The sequence below is a fragment of the Pteropus vampyrus genome, unplaced genomic scaffold (assembly GCF_000151845.1).
Source record: "Pteropus vampyrus isolate Shadow unplaced genomic scaffold, Pvam_2.0 Scaffold554, whole genome shotgun sequence".
NCBI lineage: Eukaryota > Metazoa > Chordata > Mammalia > Chiroptera > Pteropodidae > Pteropus > Pteropus vampyrus.
Window position 1 is genome coordinate 348,077 of NW_011889335.1, and position 11,890 is coordinate 359,966.

The window sequence follows — 11,890 nt, forward strand, 5'->3', positions numbered from 1 at the left end:
CACGGCACGCAGAGCGGCGCGGCTGTTCTGGAACAGTTTGGCAACTTCTTGCAAAGCTAAACAGAGGCTCGCCGTATGAACCAGCAAGGGCGCGCCTGGGTGTTTAATCAGCCGATCTGAACGTTTACGTCCACATGAAAGCCATCACGAGGATGCTGACAGCAGCTTCAGTCACCTGTTGCCAAAAACCGGAAGAGGCAAACGAAGGAACAGCTATATGACGGACTGTTACTCAATGCTGAAGACTATCTAGCCGCTCAAAGACACGGCGGCGCCTTCAATGTAGACCACTCAGTGAGAGAGACACGTCTGAGAAGGCTTCGTGTCGTGTCATCTCAACCCCATGACGTCTTAGCAAAGGAAAACCGCGAGACGGGAAGAAAACAAAACTTCTAAGCAATGTGTGCAAAGTAACAACAAAAAAGCCATTTTGGAGGATCCCAGGAAGGAACGCGGACGGCGACGGGCATCTGTCTGTCTCACAGATGCAGGATCGACGCCACCGGAGCAGGTGGGGGCAGAAGCGACTCTGGACATAAACGGGGCCTGTGAGGCTGAAGGCAGGAGGAACCGCGCGCACACCAGACTCCCGCTGACGCAGCTGCTCCCTGCGCGGTACGGGCCGACACCGCCGTCGGTTCTCCCGACGCGGACACTGAGCAGATGACGGTGGGAGCCCGCAGGTGACCGGGACGAGCCACCTGGCGATGCGTCAGGGCTGGAGACGTGAGGATGAGCCGATGCTCGCCGGTCGAGGGGGACAGCACCCTCCGTCGCATGAACCCTCGACACGATTTCGTGAAAATGGCACTTGACGTCTGTGGTCCCCCCTCGCGATCCACAGCCTCAGCCTAATCACGAGAAAAGTGATTAGATCATCAGATAAACTCCAATACGGCGACATTCTACCAAACTCCTGACCAGTACTCCTGGGAACTGTCAAAGTCACTTAAAACGAAGAAAATCTGAGAAAATGCCACAGCTAAGAGCAACCTAAGGACATGTAATGACCGAAGGTAATAGGACATCCTAAACAGAACCCTGGACACCGGGCAAAGCTTTAGGAAGCCCGGATCAAGTACGCCGTAGTTAATGACAGCACCGACGTGCCGGCTCACTGATCGTGACGGATGCATCACGGTCACGTGAGATGTCAGGCACAGAAGGAACAGTGTGGGCGTCAAAGAACCACGTGCTGCGTCACAATCTTTCCTGTGACTCTTCTGCCGCCCTGAAAAGTCGATTAATAACGAACAAGTAGGATGTATCGTATGAACAGCCTGATGAAGGAAAACACATAATTGTGTCCATTAACTAGGCAGAGAATTCAAAAAAATTCACCAAAATTCAACATCGACTCATGATGAGAGCTCTCTGCCATCTAGGACGGTACCTTCCAGTAACCTCCTCAACCTGATAGAGGGGTTGACAGAAAGCCTGCAGCTAACATCACACCTAAGCGTGAACCGCTGAACCTCTGCTCTCAAGACCGAGAAAAAAGCAAGGACGGCCACCCCAGCTCAACGCCACAGCTGCGGCTCAAAACGCAGCCACGCAGCAGCGGAGGGAGGGAGAGACTGGCGAGTTATGCGTGGCTCCGGGCGGCCGCCCCTGACGTCAGATGCAGGAACTGCCAGGAAAGAGCTGAGGCTCTGGACGGCGACCTTAGGAGGACGCACTGACCTCTGTGAAGGCCTCTTGGGGTGCACACTGCTGGCCAAGCCTGGTTAGAAGCAGGGGGCCTGCTCCGGCCCGTCTGGAGGCTCCCGCTGAGCTGGGGGCGCCCTGCCTGCAGGACACGGCCCCTTCCCCGCCTGGAAGACAGGTGACAAGGCCTGCCCTGGAGTGCCACCCCTTCTTCAGAAGATGCCTGGTTGCTTGTCCGGGGGCCGTCCCCTGACAGGCCTTCGAGTAAAGACGGACTGTCATTCTGTGATCTCCACTCACCTGGGTCCAGACGGCTCTGCTCGCCTGGAGACCAGGGTGGGGAGGCCAGGTTTGGATCACTTTCCGAGAGTCAAATCCACCCCCAGGAAAGAAACTCCGCCAGCACCGAGAACGTTCCAAAGCACCGAGAGCGGTCCTCAGCGTGCCGTGAGTGGGCAGCTGCGTGGGACGTGGCGGGGAGGCCCCTTCCACGGCCAAGTGCCCCGAACGTCTGAGCAGCGCTGGGGACTCGGGGGCGGGGCTGCTGCTGTGAAGAGTCCCTTGGAAATCCTCGTACATTTGCTTCAAAACCAGTGACGCCACAATAAGTGCTTCTCTCCCTTCAGTGCCCCAGACCCTGTGCCTACCTTACGCAGCCCTCAGGTGCCCTGCGACGCGTGCTGTCCTCGTCACCTGCCCAGGAGCCACACTCGAGGTCCCGGGGCAGCAGGCTGTTGCAGGCACGTGAGGCTCAGGCACAGCCCCCTGTGGCCTCGCACGCTTTGTGGCCATCACTGTATAAGCGCACGGCTGAGTGGCTTCCCGGACAAACGCACGCCACCCTCGGTCTGCTCCAGGTGACAGGATGTGCAGCATGAGCTGGCCTGTGTGAAAACGCCTCGCCCGCAGGCCCATGCGGCCGTAACAGCTGGCTGTCCCCCAGTAATGCGGCACCCTCGCTCACACGGGTTTGGGGAGGGTGCAGCCCCCGGCACAGCCTGGCGCCCTTTGCTGGCCTGCCGGGGCTTTTCCTCTTTCGGGCAAGCCACACGTGGCCTGTACTCGGTGGCCATCCTTCAGGGGGCACAGCAGGCCGCGGCGTCACCCACCGCCCTTCAGGGGGACCAGCCCAAAGTAGTGAGCGGCATGCAGGGACGTGCCCGAGCCTGCTCCGGCAGCCTGGAGACCGGGGTCCCCCAGCATGGGCTTCTGCCGCCTCCTACACTTAGACACCGCCACTCGGTGGGGATGGGGTCTCAGCTCTGCTCACGAGAAAACGCGCCGGGCTCTAAACGTTCACATTTCCCTCTTGGCTGGAGGTAAAGTGGGTGAGTGGGGAAGACAGAACCTGTGAGGCGCTGACCCCCCGCCCCCCGTGTCCAGGCCCCTCACGTGCACAAGCACGGGCCTGGCCCCCCCGGCCGCCTGGGGACACGGCGAGGGGCTCCGCTCTGATTCTGCTGCCAGCCTGCGTGGGGGGCCCAGGCGGCCACATGCGTGAAAGTGCCACAGGGCAGGCACCACGGCCGTGTGCGTCTGTTGCTGTACACCGAGAGAGAATTGTGCTGTGTGTGAATTAAAACAGTACAAACAATCGGGCACCCCCGACACATTTCTACTGCCCCTGGCACAGGCAATGGGGAATTTTTAGGAGCAAGAGAAGCTCCTGACCGTTTAGGACAGTGGACCTCACAGTGCGGCCCACGAGGTGGTGGGGTCCCCAGACCCGCTGAGGGGGACTGTGGGGCCACAGCCACTCCCCAGGAGCACGAAGACGCCAGGGCCCTCGATCCCCTCCCACGGGCGCACAGACGCCCCCCAGTGCAGCGGCGGCTCCGAGAAGGCAGCGCTCTGGACGGGGCCGGGCGTCCGCGGGGCTGGCGCGACGTCCAGCCGCGTCACACTCGTCACTACGCGCTTTCGGTCTTGGAAAGCAGCGACATCACGTTTGATACCACGTAGATTATTGTTACTTAAAATGCATCTAAAAAACCCTCGGGGTGCTTCCGACGCGGCACGTGTGGACAGCTACGACCTCACGACCACTCCGGGGGTGCTCGGCAGCCCTGGGGACAGCGGGGTCCGGGGGCACGTGAGCCCCCGGGCCGGCCAGCAGCAGAAACGCTCCCGCAGGCTCGTGGGTCCGGGTCCGGGAGCGCCGAGCAGAACCTCAGAGCTCACCCCGCAGACCGGACCAGCCGCCGGCCTCCCCACGTGCGGGGGAGGATGCGCACCCTGGGCGGCCCGCTCGGCTGACGCGAGGCACAACCGCGTCACAGCTGCCCCTGGGGCCTTCGCTGTCACCTCCCCGATGATTAGAGCTCCCGGAACTTATTCAACAGAAGAGTCACGCCTAAGGCTTTGAGCTCGAACGCGCGGCAGCCTGCGGAGAAACGATCGAGCTGCGTCTGTTCTGGAACGAATGTGACCACACGCTGTCACCGCCACCATCCCGATAATTGTCATTCGGCTCGAAGCTGAGTGACCGACTTCCAAACAGGCGTTAATAGTTTCTGAGCACGACGGGACGGGCGGAGAAGCCCGCTGCACAGAAGTGCCGGGGCGAGGTGAGTGTTTAAGGTCGGTGTCACCCACCCCGGGTGACTAGGGAGATGGGGGGGGGTCACGGTCAGGTCTGAGGGTCCCAGTTCCACACCCCCTCAATGCCCCACCCTGAGGACTTCCTCTGGGCGGGCTCTGCTTGAGGACCCCACGCTCTCTTCTTTCCCTAAAAACACGCTTGGGGCCGGGACGCTGTGCCCCTTGAACCATGCGACCCCACAGGAGGAACCGTACCCTCTGTTCACGGGGCCTTGACTCATGGGGGCCATGTCTCCCCCCACACCCTTGTTATCAAAACAACAGAAGGAAGAAAATCGGATTTAAAATGGCACGAGGTTGTCTACGGCCACGTCACCCTGAACACGCCCGACCCCGTCTGATCTCGGAAGCTAAGCAGGGTCCGGCCTGGTTAGTACTTGGATGGGAGACCACCTAGGAAGACCAGGCGCTGTAGGCGTGAAAAATAAAAAGTAAGGGATCGTAAGCTGACAAGGTCCTTGCAACCTGTGAGGTCAACCAAGGGTCGCCTCGCCTAAACAATAATAAAATGAAATAAAATAAAATGGCGTGAGGTGATCAACGTATTAAGACAAGATCCCTTCACTCTGCCCAGAATCACCACGAAAAGGTGGCATCGAATCAGCCTTCACTTTGGTGGTTTCAGTCGAGCGGCAGAAAAGGGACCAGCTTCTGATTTCAGACCCATTCCATGCTAAACACCCCAGTGCCCTCAGACCCGTGTCAATGAACCCGAAGAATCTGGGTACGTGCACCGACTCGCCAGCCCAGTTCAGAGACTCCCATGCATTCCATCAGAAACTTCTAGAAGCCTCCTGCTAGCCCTCGCTGGCATCCAGGAGGGGTGGAGAAGCCCTGCCAGCTTTATAGGCAGACGTACCGCACCGCTCCTGCGAGTCTAAACATAGGCCTCCTCCAAGACCCGGGCGGGTCCCCCACGGTCCCGGCCTGGCGGGCAGAAGTGTCCGTCAGCGTCGCTGGACGCATTTCTGGGAATACTGGTGAATCTGGAGGGATGGGGTGCCTGAGCGGCTCCGCCAGTGGGGCCTCTTGAGCTGGTCTGAAACGGCCTGAGGTCTGGCCAGTAATTTTCGCCATCTTTTAAAGACCAACCCAACAGAAGGGGGCTGAGCCCCTAACTTCTTAATGAGCGTTCGTTACCGTAGGACGGGGTCACGGCGCGGAGGCGGCGTGCCGTTGCTGACAGAGCTGTCAGAAGCACAGGCAGAGGCAAGCCGGCGAGCTTTAATTTCTCTGCAGAGAACTGAGGGGCTCTTCGGGGATTAATCTCGGTATCAACATGGAGCCTCTGCCGCAGGGCAGCTGAAGAATTCAAAGGAAGTTGTGACTGGATTCTGAGTGATGGCATCTTCCTCCCACTGTGCAGCTGAGTCTGGTTTCTCACCTGTTTGGAGGGGGACGGGGCTGCGCACGTGCGGGAGGGGCTCCCCGCGGACGGTAACCGTGCGCCCTCGGGCAGGGCCGGTGCGTGGACAAGTGCGGGAAGCCCACAGAGCAGGAGGGGAGCGGTGGGCGGGGACATCACCGCCTGCTGCCCAGCCGGGGCTTCGGGGCCCCCCACCCCGCAGGGGCCAGGGCTGCGGTGCACGTTGGTGGGGGGGCGCTGCCGCGGGCTACCCCGCCAGACCACACGGCGCTGCTTCCTGTAGCTGTTCCCTCCTGCCGCCAGATTCGTTGGCCGAAGCCCGTCCGCACCCATCGCGAACAGGTGAGCTCAAGGTTCTCTCTGCTTCAGGCAGGTGAGAGAACATGAGGCAGGTAACCCGCACCGTCCACAGGCCCCAGCTCCCGGCTGCCCCGGGCCTCCCTGGAAAGCCTGGGGTGGAGGCCCGGACGAAGAGCGTAGCCCGCAGGGGGCAAGGACGGCGGGCTCCGTGGCTGGTGACGGCCAGGTGCAAGGAGGAAGGCGGGGTCAGGGAGCTCTACTTGGCTCCTCGGTTGAAGGCTGGTCCCAGAGGAGTCACAGGAGGGGGATGGCCACTGTCACCAGCCCCGTGCTGCTGCTGGAGAAAGCGGGCAGAGCCTGTGCCCGATCCCCCACACCCCGCCCTGCCGAGCGGCAGCCGAGCACCACTGGCTCAGTGGCACAGGAGTAGGGCCACCCTGAGGCCACGCGGGTCTCTCTAACGTCGCTTGAGGAAGAGCATGTTGTCCTGTGTAAATACTGATGTCCCCCAGTGAGGCCCGGGCGGTGTGAGGGAGCAAAGACGCAGGGCGGGCGTGTTTGGAGTGATCGATTACTTGATAGGTTTGCCATCGGCTGCCACGGTGTGGCCATCTCCATCCGCGGTGGGTGCCGCTGGGTGTGCGCCGAGCGGTCACAACCAAGTGTGGTAAGGACCAGGAGGACAGTGAGTGCAGGCTGTGACGGGCAGCATGGCAGAGACAATGGCCAGGGTAGCTCCCCGACCCGGGGCCGTGACACTGGGTGGAGACCTGCAGGTGACAGCCTGAGAGAGGGGTGCACGCCAGGAGGACAGGGGGAGGTGCAGGTGAGACCCAGGAGCACGGCAGAGGCCGCACAGCAGGCCCGAGCTGTGGGTCTTACCTGGCAGCACCAGGGGACAGTGGAGTGCATGCCAAGTCCTCCAGGCTGCGCTGCCCCTATCATCCCAGAGTCCAGATGTCCCTCCACGCGGCCATTTACGCGGCCTGGACTTCACAAGTGGGCAGGAGAAGACAGGTCTTCTACTGTCACGGTGCTGTCTGGCTCCGCTACGCGCTTTCGTGATGGGACACGGCCCCCGGCCGCTCTCTGCGCTCAGGGCTGCCCGTGGCCACGCACCCCGCGTCCCTGCACGCGGCCGCTCCAGGGGGCGGACGTCCCGGCGGAGGCAGGAGCTGTGAGCACCACCGACCTTCACCGGACGCTCTCGTTAATAAAAACCGGGTCCCCGACAACATGTACATGCATCAGCTTTAACACAAACAAACGAGACTCCCCCAAAGAAATATTTTACATGGTTCCTGTATTCTAGAAATGTAAACGTGGCCCAGTGAAGATTCAGGGGCCCCCGGCCAGGTGTCAGCGCCCCGAGACTGCGGTGAGCTGTGTGGGTCCAGGACGGACATCAAAAGGTGTTAATGGTTTCAATATTTATCTGCTGCAGGGAAGCACTCCACAGACAGAAAAAAAATTCTGCTAATGGCTGTGTCTTTGCCATTAAAATGAAAAGCTTAATGCATCTTATAATCAGAGGACAATTTGCAAATCATTAAGAGAAATGTAAAATTCCATTAAAATACAAATCAAGAGACTCTCCCTGGACTAATAATCTTTTTGATATTATTTTGCATTTCACCATTTCTGTTCCAACACCCAGGCCCCACAAATGATCAGGTCCTGAACACGCTGCTCACCACAGCCTGCTTCTTTAACGAGAGACCGAGAGGAGAGTAATCTGCTATTCAGAGCAGGTACTAATGAAGAATTCCATATATTCTGAAATTTAATTAAAACCCCAAAGATTTCAAATTAGATGCAATTTGAAATGCCTGGGGCAGAAAGACATGCACTTCCGTGGCGAGGGTACCACACTGAAAGTTGATACCGTAATTGGTCTTGATGTATTTTTGTGTTGCTGGGCTGAAGCACAGAACTCATAACCATATAAAAATCCTCTGCAGATTACCTGCTCATTGGAAATGCCATCAGTCAGGCAGTTCCCCACTAAATTACCGCGCTACTAAAATGCACAAAGCGATTCGGAGGAGAGCAGCACAGCTGGCCGACGCCGCCGACGAGTTGTGCGTGCGTCGACGCGGCCTTTTTTCTTAGTAAAATATGCTCGGTTGAATATTAAAATATAATTGGCATTCAACCTAAGTAGCTTAAACCATTTTGTTATCTTCTTTTAAACCGATTTGGCTCCTCCACAGTTATTTTCAAGGATGCGATTCACAAACTAATGACACCATCACATTCGGCCGGATCTGTGCTGTTTTGCACTGGTCATAACCAGGCGCGGCTCCCACAGCCTGCCAGGGATGCTGCTGCTGTTAGCCGCTCTCGGACACCGAAGGCCCACTTCTTAGGGGGGAAAAAAGCAGGGCAGGATATGCCATTTATGTTGGTTCTTGCATATTTTATTCTAAAAAGAGGAAGAGATGCAAATTTCCTATGAAAAGTATACGTCTGGGCCAAGCGGTGCGCCGGCCGCCGCATCCCCTAAGCTCTGACGCGGGGAGTCCTTCCCGCTGTCGGGCACCAGGGGGGGGGGGGGGGGGGGGGGGAGTCACGTGCACACGAGGTCCGGGAACGGGTCCTCCTCCTTCCACAGCGTGTCTGGTACAACGATTAACGGCAGTGCTCAAGAAAAGGAAAAGTAGTTGCCATAGTAACGAAGATCGATCATAACTGTATGTATTCATGCTGAGAGGCGGGGCTCCCCGAAACACTGGTGAAAGCCTGAGCTTCGGTAACCGAGTGATGAGTTTCAGGGCCGACGAGGCTCCCTTCCCCCCACATCGCTCTTCAATGTGCTGGTTCAGACGTACGTTATCGGCACCGAAACGTCACCCGTGCCCCAGCGAGCTCGGCTTCCAGGAGGTCGGCTGTCCTGGGTGCTCCCACCCACGGAGTCACGGGAGCCACAGAGAGGGCCGCACATCCCCTCCCCGCAAGTACCCGATTCCTGTGTCCGGCAGGCGGGACACGAACTTTAAAGGGGCTGCACCACGAACAATGCGTTTCGAGTCACTCTGAACATAAGGGCTACAGGTAAGAGGCCATGAGGATAAAGCATGTAAATTAAGTAACACTTTGTACACTCTTGGCTCCTACAAAGAGTTCTACAGCATTACAGCCATTAATTTGATATCAGTATTTACATATTTAAATATTTATAAGCTACAGTCCAATTCTATGTAGTTTTTATTAAACCATTTTCTCTCAAAACCCAGGTAGTGGCGAGAACTCTAGTCGCACTAGGATGATCTCGAGATGCACTGACGCCGCCCGCAGCACGTGGGTTACACATTTATGACGGCAGGAGGCTTCGCTGGAGCGCGCTCTTTGGGAACAGTGCAGGTTTGTCTAATAACTACAAGGAATACAACATTTAAAAGCACATTTACGCGAAGTCTGTTTGTTAATTTAAAACACAGACGATAGAAAACTCCTATTTTTCAAAGTGCATTTCAAATGAAAAATTATTGAGCAGAGCGACCGCGCAGTCTGCGTTTGCCGCTCGGCAGACACCGACTCCCCACTCCCCGTCGGAGTGGACGCACGGCCAAGGCCAACGCACAGACGTGCAGGGTGATCTACACGTGTGAACGTAATCAGGGAGGTCTTGTTTCTAATGGAAACTTTCTCTGGGTTGCTGTTTAATTACGATGCCAGCGGTCACAGCTATACTTTAACGTGAATACTTTCCTATCAGAGCAGCCCTTGCGATAACTTCACTCATAAGTACTGTTTACCTGTAGCAGGAGCCCCATTTTACCTGACTTTCGAAGCCCCTGTGGTCATCTTTTGAACTTGGTTCACTTCTGCTGAGTGACCTCAGCGGCCTCGAGTGAAGGCGTTCTCAAGGTCGTTTGTTTGCTTGATTCATGGAGGCCTCAGGGATGTAGGATCTGATCACCTCCCAGATTTAGGAAGAAACGTCCCCTTAACTGGGCTCCCGGGGGCTTTGGTAATCACTGATGAGTCCAAGGGCCTCTGCACAGGGATGCCATGAATTCTCTGGGGTCCAGTGAGTGTGGTTCTGTCCTGGCCGCCCCAGCACCTCAGGAGCTGGTAGCCACAGACCGAATTCTCCTCCACGGTGGCGGGGGGTGGGTGCACTTTACCACGACTGCACCCCGGGGTAAGCGTGAGGTGACAGCGGGTTACATGAGTAGCCCCGGATAGGATCTACGTGAGGTCTGCAGGAAAGTGGGTCGGTATCCAGAACCCGCAGCAACCTCTTCCCGCTACGGGTCACTTCCACTGCTCACGGCCTCCAGATGAATCCAGAACGTCACTCGTCTGGCTATTTCAAAGAAAAAAACACACTTTTGGCCATCGATCTGGACAGCTTCTGCGGGTCCCGGTCAGCTTTGCTGACTCCGCCCCGGGCTGCCCTGGCACCGTGCCGGAGCCCGGCAAGGCTCTTCGGGCACGTGGGCATCATGCCGACGTGAGGCCCTGGTGTGCAGCCCGCCGTGCTCCCTCTTTACACATTAAAGATGGATAACGCACGGCCCGCCCGCCTTCGCGCTGTGCGGAGCTCCGGGTCAGGCAGACGTGTGCACGCGTGACCTAGAGCTTGACGTTGTTAATCACGACAGCAGAATGTTTCTTAAATACACCATTGTGTCTCAAACAAAAATCATTATTAAGAATGTTCGACTCAGCACGGGGCGATGCGCACAGGAAAATCACTCATAAGAGCTGGACCCATTTCAATTAATTCCTTTAGAGCAATAATTCTCAAAATAAAGCACACGTATATATGCCGTATGTACACAGGTGTATGCACACATACGTATAAATCCATCTGCCACTTCTAAGATTTCAACGTGCCTTGGGGAGGGGCGAGAAGTAGACAGATTGTAGGCATGGCGTTATGAACACGCTTTCTAGAATGTTCTGATACATACACCCCCACACCCCCAGCAGAAGGCACTGAGATACAAGAGTAACTTAAAAAGCCGTCTGCTTGAATGAATCACAGTGAAAACTTTAAAAACGCCTCGTCCAAGACGTGGTTGGAAAACGCGAAGAACAAACACGCAGTGACGACCGCCGCCCGGCAGGAAGCTGCAGGAGGAAACACGACGGACCGAGACGGCGTCTGAACCCAGGCTCTCTGGGCCCTGAACTTCGCCCACACACCAAAGCGCAGTCCTCGGTCAGGCTGGGGACAGAGCGGCTCGGTGTGCTGTTTCTGAGGTGGCTTGGTGAGCCCCACGGATGGCGCCAGGTGTTGACGAGAGCCAGCACGCCTCGGGGCCTGCAGAGCACCCCGGCTGCCGAACGAGGCCCCTGTCTGCTCGGGCTGGGAGCCCCCGAGCCAGAGGAACCCTCCACCAGGACACACGACTCTGGCAAGCTAACATTTCTGTCCCGCTGACGCCTGGAAGTGACGTAGATGTTCAAACGTGGGCAGGGACCAGGAGAGGGTCCTGAGCCCCAAGGGAGGGGACAGGCACCAGCTGCTGGCTCTCAGGAAGGCACAGCTGCCAGCCAGACGGAAGGGACGTCTGCAGACAGTGGCAGCCTCCCCCGCACGGCTCCGGGCAGGGAAGAGTGACGGCCGGGGGCCGGTCCCTGGTCCCCCTCGGGAGGGGCAGGGCGTGCCGAGACATTGCGGGCGAAGACGGCTGCTCACAAGCACCGCGGCCACCTCCAGGACCTGGCTCTGCCCCGGAGGCCGCCTGCTTCCAGACTCCTGCCCTGCCCTGTTCTGGAACCGGAACATGGTGGGGACGGGGCGGCCCCCGCCCGCGCAACCCTGATCCGACTCCAGACAGCGGAGCCTCTTCCCAGCGCCCTCAACGTCGTGCCTGCCACCCACTCCCAGGCGTCTGATTCTCGCCCTCCCCAGCTCTGGCCTCGGAAGGCCTGGCCCATATCTCCTCACGTGTTGTCCCTGGAAAGCCACCCGGCAGCTCCAAAGCCGAAATTCAGAGGCCGGTGCCTTCTCGCGTAAGC

General features: G+C 57.9%; 1 protein-coding gene and 1 pseudogene across 1 annotated transcript in view; one reads left to right on the forward strand and one right to left on the reverse strand.

Moving 5' to 3' along the window:
* Positions 1-11,890, reverse strand: part of MGMT (O-6-methylguanine-DNA methyltransferase) — a 42,149-nt gene that overhangs the window by 21,197 nt on the left and 9,062 nt on the right. The window lies entirely within an intron of this gene.
* On the forward strand, positions 4,548-4,666 carry LOC111733368 (annotated as a pseudogene).